This window comes from Neomonachus schauinslandi, chromosome 9, assembly GCF_002201575.2.
Source record: "Neomonachus schauinslandi chromosome 9, ASM220157v2, whole genome shotgun sequence".
NCBI classification, from domain to species: Eukaryota; Metazoa; Chordata; class Mammalia; order Carnivora; family Phocidae; genus Neomonachus; species Neomonachus schauinslandi.
Window position 1 is genome coordinate 108,881,113 of NC_058411.1, and position 5,721 is coordinate 108,886,833.

At 44.9% G+C, this 5,721-nt stretch overlaps 1 pseudogene; it reads right to left on the bottom strand.

The window, feature by feature from the left end:
• Positions 1 to 456: 456 nt before the first annotated feature.
• Positions 457 to 1,572, bottom strand: LOC110583926 (annotated as a pseudogene).
• Between the last annotated feature and the right edge of the window lie 4,149 nt (positions 1,573 to 5,721).

Here is a 5,721-nt window from a genome sequence, read left to right on the forward strand (position 1 = left end):
CTGGGATCATAACCTGAGCCCAAAGCAGACGACTAACCAACTGAGCCACCCAGGCGCCCCAGGGAGATATTTTAAAAGCACAAATGAAATCATGTCAAACCCCACTCAAAACTTAGAATGAAATCCAGATTCCTTACCACAGCTGCCTCTCCCTCTCACCTTCTCTCTTGCTCACCATTCTCATCACTCCGACCTTCATGCTTTTTCTCAACCCACTAACTTTATTCTCACCTCATGACGTTCATGTTTCCTCTACCCACTGCCTAGAATGCTGTCAAGGATCTTTGCAGATCTCAAGCACTTATTACCTGATATTATAATGGTTATTAATGTGCTTACTTGTTTGTTGTCGGTCTCTAAGGCAATAGAATATATATTTCTTGGCAAGAGTTGAATCTGTTTGGTCACTGATATATCACTGATGCCTGAAATAGGATCTGACACATGGAAGAGACTCAGTAAAATTTGTTGAATGAATGAGAAATTATAGTAGCTAGAATTCATAGAGTATTTACTGTGTGCCAGATACTGTGATAAGGGCTTTGCATGCCTTGTCTCATTTAACTCTCAAGCAACCCTATGAGAAGTTTACTATTATTTTATTTTATTTACAAACTGTTTATTTTCCATCAACCTTTTCCATTTCTATTTCCATTTTGTTTGCCTTTGTGGAAGAAGAGCAGCTTAAGACCACTCAGTGGTTGTTCCTACCCATTCAGTGGCCTGAGCAGTGGGAGCTGCAGACCGGTCTTCAGTGGCCAGCTGGGCGCTCCAGTCTTCAGTAGGGAACTGCTGAATAGGCACTGAGGGCCACTGCACACCTTCAGACCAGTCTGCGACTTCAGGCTGAGTAGCAGTGAACTCAGGAGCTGGAGCTGTCCATTCACCCTGAAATTCCTCCTTGGTCACAGCCTGTTCAGCAGCGGCCTACTCTTCCTTTTCAATCTCTTCAGGATCTCTGTAGAAGTAGAGATCAGGCATGACCTCACATGGGTGTTCATGGGAAATGGTGCCAGGCATGCGCAGAACTTCCCTGGCCAGCACCCACCACATCAGACCCACTGAGTGAGTTCCCTTGTTGTTGCAAGAGATGGCAATGTCCACACAGAGCAGAGGAGAGTCTGTGTTACACAGAGCAATGGTAGGCAGGTTAACATAAGACGCCTCTGTAAGAGGCTGGTGGTCAGCCCTGGGATCAGTAACCACCAGAAGTCTCGGCTCCCGGAAGGCTGCCTGGATCTGGTTGGTGGGGGTTCCAGGAGTGAAGAGGCCGGCAATAGGAGTGGCTCCGGTAGTAACAGCAAATTTCAGCACAGCTCGCTGGCCACTATTCCTGGACCATATGACACTGACATCAGCTGGGTTTTCAATGGCAACAATGGCCCGAGCTGCCAGCAGAAGCTTCTCCCAGGTTCTCTTCAGATTTATGATGTAGATACCATCACTTTTCTTTCTGTAGATGTACTGTTCTATTTGGAAGTCAAGGTTGGTGCCACCTAAATGGGTTCCTGCTACAAGGAATTTGAGGACATCCTCCTCCTTCATTTGCAGGACATCAAGGGCTCCAGACATTGTGAAGGTTTCCCTTTAAGTTACAATGGGAATGCAAAACAACGCCGTATGGACCCTTCCCTGGGTAGCGTGGAAAGCGACAAGTTTACTATTATTTTACTCAGTTTCCCAGATGAGTAAACAACAGCATAAAAAGATGAAGAAATTTGCCTAAGTTTACACAACGAGCAGGGGATGGATGCACCCACCTTGGTCTCACCACGGGAGATTATACTGCCCCTGACGAAGGCTGCTCTTCTATCAGTTAAAGTCCCAATGAAACCATTTTGAGATCCCCTGCTTATGAATTCAGCATGTGGCCACCATAATGCTCCTTCCAGTCTAAAGGGAATGGAAAGAGCCATCGCTGCTTAGGGAAGAGTTGTGAGGACACTCTCAGCCTCCAGTTCTCCTGCCCAGCCCCTACAAATGAATTCATATTTCAGTGTGGGTGGGGGAGGGGAAGAGGAGGAGCACAGGTGGAATGGAACAGAAGCAGTCTACCCTGGAAGCTCAAATGTCTGATCTTTCAAGTCTAGGCTTTGACATGGGGCAAACACCTCAGGTTTTTCTGCTGTCTTCATCCTCCAGCTTTACTCTTCTCTTGCTGCCCTCCCTTCCTCCTCTTCTGGATGGTGGGGGGAGTTCTCTCTAGGAGACGCTCTTGGTCCCCCAACCATATGCCCTGGGTCTGCCCTAGAGCTCATTCCCCACCTAAGAATGTTTTCCTGGCTCTCTCCACCTAAGGGCAATTTCCAGCTCAAGAGTGCACTTCCTCCTGGTGGGCAACAGACCAGAGGGGCCAGTGAGTTAACATGAGAGGGAACCCCTACCACTGAGGGACAGGAGTTGGTAGATAGAAACGTCTTCCCTGCTGCTCTCAGCAGGACAACTCTGCAGTGTGTTGCACAGTTTCCCAGAGGGTCCCCAGCAGGACTGAGCCCCACTTATCCACAGCATAATCTACTCATCAACACATCCTGCATGGCTTTCCTTTCTTCCCTGTCTCCTCCCCACCCCTTCACGTGCTTCCCAAGATCACCTCCGGAGTCAATTACACACCCTGGAATCCTTGTCGCAGGGTCTGCCTTTGGGGAAACCCCACCCAAGACAGTGTTAAACCCGCCTAAGTTTGCTTTTCTCTTCTTTTATTATTCCAGTCAATGGTCTTCAAATCATTTTGTCAATGGAGTTTGGTCCATGCTGCAGAATAAAGAAATAGATGCACCTCCAGCATTTCCTTCTGCTCGGTGAATAGGTGCACCTGGTTCAGAGATTCTTCACAGTTCGCCCCTTCTCTCCAGAAATACGGGCTGGCTCCTGATCCCAGGGTGGAGCACATCTCCCCATCCAGCAGGTCCTCGCTGTGGGTCTGCAGCCGGGGGAGTTGGTCTGTTTAATTCGGAAAATGTGGCAGCTACCTGATTATGGCTTCCTCAGGGGTGGAGTGTGTGTTCTGCCCGTTCATGTTGTGTTTTCCCCATGACTCCGTCCTTTGCTATTCCACAGTAAGGCCACTCTGCCATAGCAACGCCTACTGACAGCGGCACCAGGCAGGCTGTTCCCTCTCAGCTGCAGAATGTTTCCTTAAAGAAACACACACCTGGAAATGGAATTCTGGAACGATTCCTGGATGCTTTCCAGAGGAACCCTGGCAACATGTGCACATACCCTTTTATTTTCCGACATGGGAACAAATATTTCCTATCTTTCTTTAGTGTGGAGGCTGGTGTCAATAACTCTCCAGGGGACATGTTTCTGGGTGGCAGGAGTGGATGATAGGGAGTGAGGCTACAGCAATATCTCAGTCTGGGCCATTGGCACTGGCACTAAGTGGGTTATTCTGTTAATATCCCAGTGGAGATTATGGACCGGACTCAGGGGAAAAAAAGATGGAGATGAAAATTCTGGAGTTACCTTCAAAGAGACAGAATTTTAAATTATGAAATGGATGCAATCTCTGTGGAAGAGAAGAGAGAGAGGGAGATTGGGACAGATGGGAGGAGATTGGGCCTTAGGCAGCTTGATCATATAATTTGTTGCCCAAACTGGAACCGCTTTGGGAGAGAAAGGGGCCGCTATTAGTAATGACATTGGGACCTCAGATGTAAACCAGGACTGTCTCGGGCACACATAATGGTTGCCTAACAGTAGGGTCACCTCTGTTGAAGGGGCTGGGTGATGACTGCCTTTGCTACAGCCCTGACACGTGTTACACGAGAGCAGGAAGTGGCAAAGAGGTGGTCGCTTGCTATAGTCCAGAACATGTGTCCTTTTGGTGGGATCTCCAGAGGGGCCGTCGTGAACTCCTGCACATTGTCTTCCCTTGGCTGGCAAAGGCCCCAGCCTTTTGATGGTTTTCACCTCCTTCCCTGGGGATGAGGAAGGTATGGTGAGAAAGGCCACAGAGGTGCGTGGTGCTCTCCAGATGTCTCAGGGGGAGTGGGGAATAGCTCTTGGAAAATTGATAGAATCGTCAAAAGAGTATAATCAGCTACAAAAATTGTTTAACCAAAATTACAATTGTGTGATGAAAATTAAACTTTTTTCATATGATATTAAAACTAATCATTACCACATCCATATAATTCCCCTCTTCCCCCAATTTAATTACAATATACCTTTGTCCCAACTTTGTTCCAATCCAGCCCCTCTCTTCTATGCCTTCTTACCTTTTCTGGGGCCTTGATCCATATTTAAAAAAAATAATTTATTGACCCTGACTATCCATTTTGACCTATATCTAGAAGAATATACATATAGCACCTTCCATCCCCCACCCCTGTCTCTCCCTAACCTGTGAAACCTGGATTTCTACAATCCCCATTTTCTTTAAGTGTATTAGACTACATGGAAGAATTCTAATAACTGATTTCATCTGGGTCCATATGGTTCACAATAGGCTCACACTAGTTAAGCCATTTCTGAATGTCAGGTTTCTAAGGGAAACCAGCTATCATAGTAGCAAATGGATTCCAAGTTGGTTAAAATCAGTTTTTAACTTGTTCCGAACAGGTCAAATCCAACCTTCCTGGATCAAATTGGATAAGGCCAGCTCAAGTAGAATAAAACATTCCAACTTGGAACAAATCAAATTGAGAGCAATTCATGCTGACTGAGACCAGATAAGCCTGGTTCTCACTTGTCCTTACTGGGTCAGACCAACATGAATCACAGCGGTTCAGAAGAAGGAAACTGGATTCAGCCAGGTGATACTGTTCCTATTAGGGGAAAATGGTGTAAAATGATTCTTGGCAGAGAGATTAATGATTCTTAGCAAAGGGATTCTAACTAAATCAAACCAGTTTAAAGTCACATTTGTCAAAGTAGCCTAGTTCAAACTGGATCTAATGTCAATAGTTTTGCTTTTGCTGATTAAAATCAGCTTTGGCCAGTTTAAACCAGATCAATCTGGCCAGCATTGCCAGATGGCTTCAAAGATATATTAACTATTTATTGAGGGGAAAAAAAAGAGAGATGGATAGGTTATAGATGCCATTATCCACTATATCTTATTTACATTTTGCTTACATAGTTCATTAAAAGGTATATATTTTTTTAAAAATCCAAAGCAAGCTCTTTACTGATTCAGTACATTATTTGTAATGTTCATTGGTCTATAGCTTACTCATACCATTAAAATGATTTCTTACACTGTTGAGTGTCCCAGATTAATCAAATTGGGGCAGTTTCTTTGCAAAAACAAAACAAAACAAATTTTTTTTCTGATTATCTAGAGATGAGAGTCCATTGGTGGGAGTGAACTCATCCCCCTACCCCTGATTTCGCTTTCTATTACTCGTGGTCACCTGTGGCCCAGAAGCAGATGACCTTCCTCTAATGTAGGTCAGAAGGTCAATAGTAGCCTAATGCTATGTCAAAACGTCTGTCATTCACCTCACTTTATCTCATCATATAGGCTTTTATCATCTCTCATCCTAAGAAGAATGAGTGCAGTACAATATTTTGAGAGAGAGACCACATTCACATAACTTTTATTACACCGTATTGTTGCAGTTGTCCTATTATTAATTATCATTGTTAATCTCTTACTGTGCCTAATTTACAGATTAAACTATATCATATGTATTTATAGGAAAAAACAATATATTTCGGGTTCAGTACTGCCATTTCAGGCATTCCCTGGGGCTCTTGGCACATAGTACATGA